Source organism: Vombatus ursinus, unplaced genomic scaffold (genome assembly GCF_900497805.2).
Source record: "Vombatus ursinus unplaced genomic scaffold, bare-nosed wombat genome assembly UNPS02002586.1, whole genome shotgun sequence".
In the NCBI taxonomy this organism is placed as follows: domain Eukaryota; kingdom Metazoa; phylum Chordata; class Mammalia; order Diprotodontia; family Vombatidae; genus Vombatus; species Vombatus ursinus.
Window position 1 is genome coordinate 1 of NW_020942364.1, and position 14,301 is coordinate 14,301.

The 14,301-nt window shown below is 45.6% G+C and overlaps 1 long non-coding RNA gene across 5 annotated transcripts; it reads right to left on the minus strand.

Moving 5' to 3' along the window:
* Positions 1–6: 6 nt before the first annotated feature.
* Positions 7–4,475, minus strand: LOC114048837. Of its 5 annotated transcripts, XR_003569813.1 has the most exons (4): positions 3,704–4,475; positions 3,037–3,405; positions 2,862–2,912; positions 7–2,748 (listed from the first exon to the last, which is right to left on the minus strand). It is a non-coding gene; the product is annotated as an uncharacterized LOC114048837 (long non-coding RNA). The 5 variants fall into 5 exon arrangements; XR_003569809.1 differs by having other exon boundaries at positions 7–3,405; positions 3,704–3,929; positions 4,102–4,475; XR_003569812.1 differs by having other exon boundaries at positions 7–2,982; positions 3,230–3,405.
* Positions 4,476–14,301: the final 9,826 nt, after the last annotated feature.

Below are 14,301 nucleotides of genomic sequence, written 5' to 3' on the forward strand. Positions count from 1 at the left end.
AGACAGACAGAGAGACAGAGGGAAAGAGAGAGAAGGAGAGAGAACAGGGAGGGAGACTTGGTGAGTATCTTGGTAAATGAAGTGCAACAAAGCCAGTGTCACTGGATAAAAGAATATATGGGGTAGGGGCAAGGGTGGGAAGGTGTAATAAAATCATAAAGGTTGGGGAAAGCAGGCAGGGTTATGAAGAGCTTTGGATGCCAAACAGAGAATTTTATAGATGATTCTGGAGGTGATAGAGAGCTACTGGAGTTCACTGAGTGACCTGGTCAGACTACTTTGACAGCTGAGGAAAGAATGGATGGGAGTGAGAAGAGGCAGGCAGACTCCCCCCGCCCCCAGCAGCTATTATAATAGTTCAGGTGTGAGGACCTAGACCAGGATGCGGGCAGTGGCAGAGGAGAGAAGGGGGATATATTGGAGAGATGTTAGAGCTGGCCCCCAGAACACCATCCTCAGCCCTTTGTAGAACCCCACCTGGAAGAAACAGAGATCTGCAGTCTAGACTCTGGTTCTCAGCCTCCTACTACCACACTGCTCTCTCTCCATGGTACCACAGAATGGTAGACTCAAAATCAGATTGGACCCTACATTAGGTGGCAGCCATAGTCTGAGAAACTTATGATTTACTAGACTGGGAGACCTTCCAAGAACTCCTAGACCATATGAGACTCTCACAGCAGAGGTTTGGGAGCTGAGATCACCCAAAAGATCTCACCTTTGGGCGAGAAACCAAACAGTTCTGGGTGAGAATTCTACACACATGCACACACACACACACACACACACACACACATGCACACACCATTGTTACCTAATAATAAATTTTTTCAATGGATTCCAGTAAATGCAGAGGGAGGTTTGGACTCACCCCATACTAGAAAAAGCACACTAACTCAAAAAGAAATTGAGCAAATTCAGATGAGCCCCAAAGACTTGTGGATCTTTCCCCTCAAAGGAATAAGAACTAAGCATTGGTTCCAAATCAACCCCTCACACCCCACATGATTCACCAACAAGGGATTCACACAAGCTAGGTTCAGTCCCGGCATCAGGGGTACTAATCTCAGAAGGGAGGTGGTTGTAGGTTTCTTTCTGACTGGCTTTACCCTGGATTAGAATTCTGGCAAAATCTCTCAGATAAAGCTTAGGTATCACTCGTGCCTAGAGTCTCCCCAAAAGCCAATCAAAGGGACCCTTCTGGAAAAAGTACTCACTATGGCTGTCCAGGGGGAACAGCTGTTTATTTCTCCCACTGCTGAGACTGCATGAGAAGCAAAAGATTCAAAGAACAATTGAATGAGTCATGAATATCTCAATAGCCCATCACTGGCATACTCCAACCAGAAGGCTGTGTGAGACTCCCGGACACCGAGTTCATATTCACTTCAGACATACTCTGTGTGAGCAGCTCACAAACTCGTGTGTCTCAGCCTATAGCAAGAGCATGCATTCAGTACCATGGACTGTGCTCCATTCCAGCGAATCCAGGCTTCCCTGATCTCCCCTGCTACCCTTTGATACAGGACAGAGATGCAGCCAGCAAACCGTGGAAGGACATTGTTATTGATGAGAGCCATCAGGGAAGGTCATAGGATCATAGATTTGGGGCTGGTCCTCAAGGCCAACTGCTACATTTTAAAAATGAGGAAACTGAGGCATAGAGAGGGTGAATGACTTGACTAGGGCATCAGAGCTAGAAAATGTCTGAGGCAGGATTGGAACCCAAGTCCTCTTGACTTCTCATCCAGCTCCCCATCTACCATCTCATGCTGCTTAGAAGAGACAGAACCTAAGCTGGGCTCTGGGGATAGGTGGGATTGGGGCAGACACAGCTGGCAAGGGCATTCCAAGAACAGGAAACCATGGGGGCCAAGGCAGAAGGTGAGGGAAACCAAGCAAGAAAACAGGAACGTGGGAGAAGCGGAAGACGACGATGGCCCCGGGGATGCCTGATCTAGAGCTCAAAGGCCCCTTTCGTACAATCCCTTTGTTTTACACGTGAAGACATTTACCCAAGGCTGTACCAAGAGTGAAAGAAAGAGGGAGACTTTAAACTAAGGGCCCCTAACCCCAAATTCATTGTTCTCCCTCCAGGAAAGGCTGGGCTGTAGGGAGGTGACAGGATTCCTGTGTTAGAAAAGGACTCAGTGGAAAGGTTTGCTGTTCCCAGTAGACAGGGCCAGAGGTTTAAAGGAAAGACTAGTTCTCTTGGGTCCCTTTGGACAAAAGGGGAGCAGCAATTTCCTTTCTCTTGGGCTTGAAGAGACAGGGAACATGAGGGCTAGAATACACAGATGTGGGTATTGCGAGTTAGGACAAAAGGGCCGGTAGCAAGCCACAAAGCCTCAGGAGCAACCACCCCAGGAGGTCAGGGTTAGGGACTAAATCAGAGACAAAGCTGTCTCTTGGGCAGAGTTCTTAAGAAGGGCAGCCAGCACTGGCCGAGAAGGTTCTAGGCTCATTCACCCTCATGTGTCACCAGGCACTGCAAGGGGTCACTTAGTTCTGACCATCAGATCTCCTGCCCAAAGGGGCAGCCCTAAGTCTCTACATGGCAGTGACTCCCTTTCTTCCAAGGGAGAGGTCAGTTTCTTGCCTACTGGAACTTCTCTGGACTCTGCCATCTCCCACCTTCAGCAGCTGGAAGCCAATTCTCCAGTGGCCCCTGGCACCAGTGGGTCACAGCTTCTCCCAAAAGACCACAGAGCTGGGTCTAGCCCAAGGCGGAGGTCTAAGGGACTACACCTAGGAGATAAAACAAGCCTGGGTTTCCTGGGATCACTCTCTCCTCATTGGCTCCTTCAGATCCAGTTTCCCAGGCTTCTCCCACAATCACTCCATCAATTCATCCCACATACCTTTGTCCTGCCATCCCAATGGCTCAGGGGCTGCTCTGTGGCCGAGCTAGGCTATAGGAGGAAGAGTTTGGGGAAAAGGACTTACCATTCGGCACCTCTGTCGCCCAGACAAGGCCTAGCCCTATAAGAGAAGGCCAGATTGCAGATGTCTTGCCCTCCAGCTGCCCCTCCATACCTCTGCCCACAAGGCTTTTTCCTCATTAATTCATCCTTGGTCAGGGACAGAGGAGCGAGCCGGAGATATCTGACCTCTGCTGTGTCCAGGATACTTTTCTTTGAGTCTCAGTGTCCCTCTTGACCTGAAAGCTGCTGACCAATGATCTTCCCCCAACGTCCTCCTCCCTGCCCTAAACTAGGCCCAGACTTACCAAGGCAGAGTGAGGGAATGAGCATGTGGAACATGCTGGGCCCTCCGTCCAGTCCAGAGCTGCTGACTTTAACTGAGCAAAGATGAGGAGGCAGGAGAGCTAGGGGCTGGGCCCAGGATGTGGCAGCCGGAACTGCTACCTCCTCCCTTGATGCCTGGGACTCACTTTTTTTTCCACTTTGAAACAAGTAAAATGGAGAACACCTCTCATTGAGCCCTCCTATTTCATAAAGGCCCAGGGTCTTAGGTGGTAGGCCCAACCACTAAAAAGCTAGGACCATTTTCATTTCTTACTTGGGATGTTGTAATGGCCTCCTAATGGGCCTCCCTGACTCTGGTCTCTCCCCATCTCCAATCCATGCCCCACAGGGTTACAGAAGGGAGATTCCTAAATCAAAGCTCCAACAAAATCACTGGCCTTGCTCAAGAAGCTTCAATATTCCCCAGTTCCTTGAGTATAAATTATAAATCCTACCGTTTAGCCTTTCAAGGCTTTCACGATATGAAGGGCTGCTGTGGCAACAAAGATGTGGTCTGTGTGGTTCCGAGGGGCAAATGAGGAAGAGGAAGATTTCAGAGCGGCAGACTTCAGCTTGATGAAAGTAAGGGCACCCTAACAATTAGAGCCCTCTGACCAAGAAGCATCTGAGTGGTGGTGAAGGAGACGTCCAGTGGAGTTTGAGTTGGCACAGAGGGCACCTCTGAGGGGGAAGTTCTATAATTCCATTAATGGCTCAGTAGGAAGGCTTCCCCCTCCCAGGTGAAATGTAGCCCACTCCTCAAAGGAAGGTGTTTTCTCCCTCTCTCAGAGCCCCTGTGGTTCTTCCTGGGCATGGAGAATGGCATCCCCACCCCAAGCCTTTGCTTCCATACCTGAGAATCCCAGACTGGTAGAGCCAGAAGCCTCCTTGGGCATGCTGTCACTTCTGATTCTCTAGGGCTGAGACAGGCCAATCCCAGGAAGAGCCAATCATCACCTCCATTGACCAGCGAGGTCTGGGTGCTGAGGAGGGAAAGGGGGCAGCCTGGAAAGGTCCCCAGACCCTGAGAGTGGCAGGTCCTTGAGGAACACTGGCTCAGGCTGCCAAGGCTGCAAGGTGAGAGCTCGGTCTCCCCCAAGGACTTTCCCAGGCTGATGGGGAAGGCCAGTAAGAGAAGGTGAATCATGGTTGAGGACTGCTTCAGAGAGGGCCAGGAGCCCATGAGGCTGAGACAGCCTTAATGGTAAGCCTGGGGCACCTTGGGCCCATGCTGTGCAAATACATCAGGTTCCACATCCTGCTAGGGTTAACATCAATCACTGGAGTTGCTGTTGCAGCTCTTGTGGGGAGAAGGCATGTGATACAATGCCCGTTGGGTTCAGTGGGGGACAGAGACACCAACCCCCACCACTCTCTGCTACTGGCTCATCTCCCTATCAAGTCTCTCATTCCCCGGGTTCAAAGGCATTTTAATGGACATGCTAGGGAATATCCTCTGGAAAACTGCAGAAACTATACTCATCTCAGCCCCATCCTGGAATAGAACCAGGGAAATCATTTCTCCCATGAGATAGACTATCACCTCTCAATCTCAGGCTACGCACAGTGGGTGGACAAAACCACCCAATGTAATTCATTGACAGTATCAGGTAACATAAAACAGATAAGTAATAGTCAATGTATGTAGCATTTCAAGCATGGCATTTCATTTGCTTCTCACGACAACCTGGGAGGCAGGTGTTATTACTATCCCCATTTTGTAGATAATGAAACTGAGTCTGGGAGAAGTGAAGTAACTTCCTTAGTGTCCCACAGCTGCTAAGTGTGAGGCAGGATTTGAACTCAGGTCCCCCTAACTCTAGGTCCAACAGTCTATTGACTATGTCATTTAACTGCCTCTAATAATTCACTCCATTGTGCCTCTGAGAGCTTCACTGGTTTCTCTCCCCTGGGAGAGTTTTTTCAATGAAATCAAGGCAGACAGGAGGAGGGAGAGGTAGGTGACTTGGTGGATAGAGTGCTGTGCATGGAATCAGGAAGACTCAGACACTTACTAGGTGTGTGACCCTGGGCAAGTCACCTCAGCTCTGTTCGTGTCCGTTTCCTCATCTGTCAAATGGGGTTGATAACAGTATCTACCTCCCAGGACTGTTGTAAGGAATAAATGTAAAGTGCTTAGCACAGTTGCTGGCACGTAGTAAGTACAATATAAATGTTAGTTATTATTATTATGAAGTCCATGGAACCCCTGAAATATTGTGATGCCCACTCCATTGTACCTCTTCTTCAAGAAAAAAAATACATATACGTAATTCCAGACACACACACACTCACACACACACACACTTTTTCATTGAGTAATATTCTTTATTGAGGATTTTATAGTAAAAATTTTTTAAAGTAATATCCTTTATTGAAAATAAGCCTTTGTTAAACGTTCTTTGTAGCAGAAACAGGCCCCCCATGTGCAGAGATGCCGGCTAGTGGCGAGGAACTCTCCTTGTGCGTGCGACTCGAAGGAAGGAAGAACAGATAGCTTGTCTCTTCTGCCCCCACCCTTCTCTTTCTTTCCCGCCAGGAAGGGAGGCAGGAGGTTGAGGCCAGAGACCACCATTCTGCTCTCCTCAGAGAGAGGGAGTACTGGCTTAGAAATACATCTACTCCCTTAAATATTATTCATCTAGATGATATGATTGGGTTCCATCTAATTTCTGACTGCTTTGTCATTTGGGGGCAATGGGAGTGACAACCTGCCTCACTACACATAGGACTTACAACCCGGGCACACTTTGGAAGTACATACATGTCCACAGGACACAGCAAAGATCAAAAGCAGGAATCATGGCTACCTATAAAGCAGAGCTGGCCAATTACAATTCCAATAGGTCTATATGTAAAATACTAATTGAATCTAGAGACAGCCAGGTGGCACATTGGATAGAGTGCCAGGCCTGGGGTCAAGAAGACATCTTCCTGAGCTCAAAACCAGCCTCAGACACTCCATAGGTACGTGACCCTGGGTAGGTCACTTCAAGCTGTTTGCCTCAGTTTCCTCATCTATGAAATGAGCTGGAGAAGGAAATGGCAAACCACTCCAGTATCTCTGCCAAGAAAATCTTAAATGGGGTCATGAGTCAGACCTGATTGAAACAACAAAACAACAAACAACCAGTAGTGTACGTGCAAAACAATCAGCAGACCTTATGATAGCATGAACATAGCACAAAATTGTCAAATAAACATAAGAACAAAAGAAAAACAGAAGAAAGTCACACGTATAGCAATTAACACACAATTACATGGAAGGCAAATGTCACACAAGCCATCTCTAGCATCATTCCCTAGAGACACGTGTGATTATATCTTCAGGTTTACCTGTAACACCCTAGCTGACCTGGTAACTGGTGTAACAGGCCTGGATCTCCCCCCACTGACTGATCTCTCTGCTCCCTTACCAGAGCTAATAGCTGACATCAGCTAAGCATTAGGGTCCTCATAGATGTGGGTGTCGCCGCTGTGCTGACCATTCCAGGTTGGCTATCAGCATATCCAAGCTCTGTGGGTTGAACGTGTACCCTAGGCATTTCTGTAACAATTCTGGGCATAAAAGGAGTTGCCTCTGGGTTCAGTTCAATTCTCTCCTGTAACAGTACACACAGTTTCCTCAAATGCATCACTGTTGATGCCCATTTCTGGGCCAGAAAGTTTCTTTCTCAGCCTTTCCCCAGGTCAGTGCCCATGATCTCTCCCCATTAGAAAGTCCAACTAACTCTCCTATGGGCAATAGGCAACTGTGGTGAATAGTCCTGCTGTGCCCTCCTCCATTCTCTGGAACTATTATTTAAACAAGCAAGTGTGCGGGTTAGCTTTCCACAGATAAGTTAACTTGTGAGTCCCCTGAATGATGAAAGCAGTCTTACCCTTATCTTTTTCAGACATAGTAATTTGTTATTATCTGCTAAAAAGTCCAAGAGTGGCTGCCACTGGCTGCCTGGCAGATAATCCCAGGCATCTCATACCCATGGCATCATGTACTGGTCCACTTTAGGCCTTGTGTTCAAAGTTTGGTAATTAACACGCATCTGTATCTTTCCACTTAGGCGCCATCACTGTGGGTTACGCATAAGGATTGCTAGGTTCCGGGGTGATGCCATTAGGCAGCATCTCCTAGAGATGGTTTCTGAGATCCTCCATCACAGATGGAGGAATCCTCCTGGATCTTTCTCTGAATGGTCTGGAGCCAGTGAGCTAGATTCTACGGGTTGCACCTCCAGCACATCCCACTACACAGTGAGAACATTCCGGTCCTCTCTCTGAGCTCCAACATATCCTGCCACTCCTGTGCTGCTGGAGTCCCCAGGGTCAAATCCCTTGGGTTCCAGTGCAAAGAGTGAACAGCAGGTGCTCCTTTGATGTTCACTGGAATCTCTTGCCACCATCCAGTATCTTTTAAGCCTCTGCAAAGTCTGCACAGATGGTCAAAATGTGCAGGTATTGAATCCCAGATTGTCATGTGCGGGATCCTACAAGAATTTTGAAAAAACCAGGAATAGTTCCAATCAGCGCTGGTACTCCAGTGAGTGTTGAAGAGTCTGGACGTGCCAGAGCATCCACTTCTCTATTGACACCAACAACTTCCTTGTGGAACTTCAGGCTTACCAGAATGTATCCCAGGTATGGACAGTCTTTGTCGTGAAAGCCAGCAAGTCCTAGCCCTGTCATAGACTTTAAAGGCATTTTACCTGAACGTATGTCATAAAAAGAACAGAAGATGGTGGTAACTTGAGGTCCACTATCCAGGACAGCGCTGCAAGCCACATTCTCAATTTTTACTATCACCTCTGCACAAGGTCTAATGAATTCAGGAGGAACAGACCCATTGGGAATTGATGAGGAGGTCAGTGTGACTGTTCTTGGGACTCAGGCTGAGCTCTTTCTTTGACTCCACTCCAATTTTTTGGAAACTAGATCAGGAGATCAGAATTTCTTTATGACCAAGGTTGCATTCTCTTTACTAGTGCATCCAATATAATGATGGTCATCTACTCCACAATTACAACAAAAAGTGGTCTTATGTCAGGCTTCCACGCCCTTTTCCTCGGTCCTCTGCCTCTCCAAGTCCGATAGGACTGTGCACTGCTCTCTCTCTTACCTGACTGTCTCAGATTCTGGGACTACAGCTCAGCATAGGTGATGCTCTTGTCCAGCTTTGCCCCTGTGGCCCTCATCTGAGAAAGCCCGGAGCATGCTGAGGTGAGCCCTGTGGGCTATATTGACCCATGAAATTCAGGAGCACCTCCCTCACTTTGACCATCATGGCAACAATTTCCGCGTCTGCATCAATCTGGTGACACCAGATGCATGAGGGTCAGGCACTGAATTGTTCCACTGTAAGAAGGAAGCCAATAGGGTTTTTTCTTCTTGCTGCGCAGTATTAGAGACCAGTTCCAATGGCCACGAAGGTGAATGAAACAGGTGCTGTGGAAGCTTCAGGCTTGATCAGACTTTGAAGATGCCAAAGTCATCCACTGCACCCCGGGCCATCAGCAGTCATCTTGATTTTTATCTTGACGCTAGACTTCGGTAACTCTGGAAGACAGAGTAAGGCTGATGACTTTGTGCAACTCTGCCTCACTTCAATCCAATTCACAAGCACAAGTCAAGACCACTCCATGATGTCACTGGTCCTTTTCAAAAACAAAGGACAAAACAATAACCACATTAAAGACAAAGCTAGCATCAAGGTCTTCTGATCCACTACTCCCCAAAAAAATCTGAGCTAAAGTTTGCAAAGACTCTTGCCAAGTAACATCTGACCTTGCCTTTATGAGGAAATGTGCTGCCTTTGCAGCTGAGCAGCTTATCTGATCGTCTCATCACTTTGTCTGCCTAAGGGACCTTCCACTGTCCCAGGCACACTCTTGCCTGTCCAACCCAAACCTTCCAGGACTGTTCTGCTGGGGCACATGGTTCATATCCAGCCAATTTGGTCAGATACAGGGGGGCGTGGCCTGTACCTTAGATGGAGCAGAATCCTTGGGTATAACTGTGACATTCAGTCTCCCCATAGGAATGCCTCCTCTGATTAGCAGGGTGCAGTTCCTCATCCTCAGAGGATGGATAAGAATGCAATTCTAGGGAATAACTTCCTACTGTTCGTTTTTCAGGTAGATCTCTATGGTCAAAACTCTCAAGGAGGAATAGAAAAATTTTGTGAGTTACGTTATCTGCCTTCACTCAAAGAGTGGTCTTGGTTGTATACTCCTCCAATCCTATCACTTTTCTGCCCAATATCTTTAAAATGTCTTCACTCTTAAGGTCTGGGTCTACTCCTAATATTAGGAAACCTCTGCCCTTTTCACCTGTCAAAGCAAGACGGCATCCCTCAACCATCTTGGCTCCCATGTTTTCTAGAGATTGCCTCCATCTGAGCCCACAGTAATACACAAATGTTAACACAGTTAACAAATGTACAGTATTACAACAAGGATCTATTGGATTAACAAACCGTGCTTAAACAACACAATAGTACAGCAAAAGACATGAATTCAGAAGGAATCTATAGAGTCAAGGAGGCAGAGATGAGGGGGAAATACATTCTGGGTACAGGAAACAGCACAGTGCAAAGATGTGGAGCCAGGAGAAGTCCCTGGTCCCTGACATTCCACAAAGCTGTTCAGTTTGTCTGAATCAGAGGTGGGCATGAACTGCTATGCCCTTGGAGAAGTCAAATGGAACAAGATGCTGAAGGGTTAGAAAGGTCAAACTCAGGGCAGCTATGTGGCGCAGTGGACAGAGCACGGGCCCTGGAGTCAGGAGGACCTGAGTTCAATTACAACCTCAGCTGTGTGACTCTGGACAAGTCACTTAACTCCAATTGCCTCACAAAAGAAAAGTCAAACTCCACCATTTTGGAGCAAAGATTCTCCATCCTGGGTCATGCAGCATTGCCAGAGGCAGCCCTTCTTCTTTGGGTTAAAGTCCTAACCTTGCCAATTGCTACCTTTGTGACTTCTGCCATGGGTGAGTTCTTCCCAGAACCTCCACATTGGAGAAGGGCCCTAGACCAACTATCCCTCATTCTCTGTTCTTAACCACCGTGTCCCAGCCAGGTAAGCACCCTCCCCTTCCAAATCCCCTTTTGTATGTTTTCTTCCCCAACTAGAATGAAAGCTCCTTGAGAGTGGAAATTGTTTCTTTGGGCTTGTATTTGTATCCCCAGCACCTCACCCATTGTAAATGCTTGTTGACTACGAAGTTAAAAGACTTGCTCAGGGTCTTACAGCCAATATATGTCAGGAGTGGGACTTGAAACCAGTTCCTCCTAACTTCAAGGTCACCTCTCTATCCACTATGCCATGCTTATAGTTTTCTCTAGTAAAATTCATCTCATTGAAGTTGGTCCAGGGTTCTGAACCATATATCTATATCTGTATCTATAGATAGATAGATAGATAGATAGAGATACACACACACACAAATTTCTTTTATCTCTATCTATCTCAGTCATTTAGCACATTAGCTATCCCCACCCCCAGTTTTGTCATCAATAATTTCAACATGGGGCAGCTAGGTGGTGCAATGGATAGAGCTCCGGCCTTGGAGTCAGGAGGACCTGAGTTCAAATCCAGCCTCAGACACTTGATACTTACTAGCTGTGTGACCCTGGGCAAGTCATTTAACCCTGATTGCCTCAGCAAAAATTAATAAATAAGCAAGAGTAGCCAGGTGTTCCCTCACTACCTTTGGGATCATAGTGGCCAAAACACCCTTTTTATTATCAATAAGCATTTATTAAGCACCTACTGTGTACCAGACATGGTGCTAGATAATTCAAAGGCAAAGCCTTCCAGGAGCTGACACACATATACACATATAGGAATATGCAAACACATACCTATATGCAAGATGACATTTGTGGGGAAGATCTTAGCATCTTGATGACAGGTGGTTATCAAAACAAACAAAAAAAAAACCTCATGAAGGGGTTCTTCAAAGTCAAGTTTCTTTGTTGAGCCCAGTGCATTCTGAGTTTTAGCCCTCCTGCTACTGTGGTTAGAGAATCACGTCTTCATCTTCTGTTACTTACCCTATTCTACTCATATCTTCTAAGAATCTGAAATGGTTGGTGAATTCCTTTTGTACTCACATCCTTCTCTTTAGAGATGGCAGCTTGGGTGGTACAGTGTTCGACTCAGAGAGAGGTATTCATACAAACTTTCTCATGCTATTTAGCCTTTGTTATCCCTTTAGAAAACATGAATACCTCTCTCTAAGTGAAACAATGATTAGCCAAACATGGAGTTACCCTTAAGAAAGAAAAGTTCGGTCAGTTTTGAGATATAATGGGGTATAGTGTCCTTAAAACCAGAAGACCTGGGTTCAAATTCTGCCTCTGACATAAACTGGCCATGTGACCTTGGACATGTCACTTAATTTCTTAGTGACTGAGGTAACTCGCTCAAGTTTGTAAATTGCAGAAGATGCCATCGAGCATTGCTAAGAATTCCTTCAGCTGGAAGTTCCCTGCACACAATGAAATTGCAGTTGCCATCCCTATCCTAGTCAGTTTGAGAACGTTGACAGGAATGGAAGAACCCAACTCTTCCTTTTTTGGGGGAGGAGAAAGATAAAGGGATTTTCTTGCCCTTGCCCTCCACCCCATTCTGTCCCCCATGCTTACAATACTCCCCCGCCTCATCTTTGCCCCCTGGTTTCCTTAAAGTCTCAAATTTAATCCCACCTTCTACAAAGAGCCTTTTCCAACCCCTCTTAATTCTAGTGCCTTTCCACTGTTAATTATTTCTTATTTATCTTGTATGTAGCTTGTTAATCTGTATTTGTTTGCTTGTTGTTTCCTGCCTTAAACTGTGAGCTCTTTGAGGGCAAGAACTATCTTTTGCCTTGCTTTGTATTGCCAGGGCTTAGTACAATGGCTGGCACATAGCAGGTGCTTAATAAATTCTTATTGACTATCCATCAGTTTGAGAACTACAGTCAGGATGCACATTGACACAATCACCCAAGGCTAGAAGGAGCTTTAAGAATGAGCCCTAGAGGGGCAGCTATGTGGTGCAGTGGATAGAGCTCTGGCCTTGGAGTCAGGAGGACCTGAGTTCAAATCTGACCTCAGATACTTGACACTTACTAGCTGTGTGACCCTGAGTAAGTCACTTAACCCTGATTGCCTCACCAAGAAAAAAAGAAGGAAAAAAAAAAAAGGAATGAGCCCTGGCAGCAAAGAATAGAGCCCTGGAGTGTGAATTCCAACAGTTGAGCTTTTCAAGGACTCTATTAGGAGAGAAAGGACTTTGAAGCCCTGCAGTACTGAAGAAGTGAGCAGTTGGAGTGATGGGTTCTTTGTATATGTGCCTCACTGTCACTATAGTGTGTCCTTGTGTCCACTCAGACTAGCTATTGTGTAGATTTGTGGGAGAATGCACAGGCTTATGGGAAGAGAAGGGAGAGGATTGTTTTATAGCTACTTTTATTATGCCCTCTTAGTAAATGCTTTTTCTTTTTTTATTTTAAATTTATTTATTTTTTGTTTTCAACATTTACTTCCACAAGATTTTGAGTTCCAAATTTTCATGCCACCTTACCCCTCCTCCCACACCAAGACAGCATTTATTCTGAATATCCCTTACCCTAGTCTGCCCTCCTCTCTATCTCTCCCCCCCTTCTCTTATCCTCTTCCCCTTCTACTTTCCTGTAGGGCAGGATAGATTTCTGTACCCCATTTCCTGTATTTCTTATTTCCCAGTTGCACGTGAAAACATTTTTTAAACATGTGTTTTTAAAACTTTGGGTTCCAAATTTTCTCCCTTCCTCCCTCTCCACCCACCCTCATTGAAAAGCAACTCAATACAGATTATACATGTGTAATCATGCAAAACACTTCAATAATAGTCATATTGTGAAAAACTAAGCATATTTCCCTTCATCCTATCCCACCCCCCCATTTATTCTATTCTTTCTTTTGATGCTGTCCCTCCTCAGAAGTGTTTGCTTCTGATTACCCCCTTTCCCAATCTGCCCTCCTCTCTATCATTCCCCTGCTCTCTTGTCCCCTTCTCCCCCTATTTTCCTGTAGGGTAAGATAGATTTCCATACCCAATTGAGTGTGTATGTTATTCCCTCCTTAAGCCAAATCCTATGAGAATAAGATTCATTCATTTCCTCTCACCTTCCCCTGTTTCCCCTCCACTGTAAGAGCCTTTTCTTTTCTGTTTTTTGTGAGATAAATTACCCCATTCTACCTCTCCCTTTCTCCTTCTCCCAGTATAATCCTCTTTCACCCCTTAATTTTATTCTCCAGATATGACCCCTTCATCTTTAATCATCCTGTGCCCTCTATCTATCTATATCTATATATATACACACATATATACATAATTTTTCCCTCCAACTACCCTAATACTGACAAAGGTCTCATTAGTTATAAATATCATCTTTCCATGCAGGAATATAAACAGTTCAACCTTAATAAGTCCCTTATGATTTCTCTTTCCTGTTTACCTCTTCATGTTTCACTTGAGTCTTGTATTTGTAAGTCAAATTTTCTATTCAGCTCTGGTCTTTTCATCAAGAATGCTTGAAAGTCCTCTATTTCACTGAATATCAATTTTTTCCCCTGAAGGATTATGCTCACTTTTGCTGGGTAGGTGGTTCTTGGTTGTAATCCTATCTCCTTTGCCCTCTGGAATATTATATTCCAAGCCCTGTGGTCCCTTAATGTAGAAGCAGCTAAATCTTGTGTTATCCTGATTGTGTTTCCACAGTACTTGAATTGTTTCTTTCTGGCTGCTTGCAACATTTTCTCCTTGACCTGAGAACTCTGGAATTTGGCTATAATATTCCTAGGAGTTTTCCTTTGGGGATCTCTTTCAGGAGGTGATCAGTGGATTCTTTCAATTTCTATTTTGCCCTCTGGTTCTACAATATCAGGGCAGTTTTCCTTGATAATTTCTTGAAAGATGATGTCTAGGCTCTTTTTTCGATCACGGCTTTCAGATAGTCCAATAATTTTTAAATTGTCTCTCCTGGATCTATTTTCCAGGTCAGTTGTTTTTCCAATGAGATATTTCACATT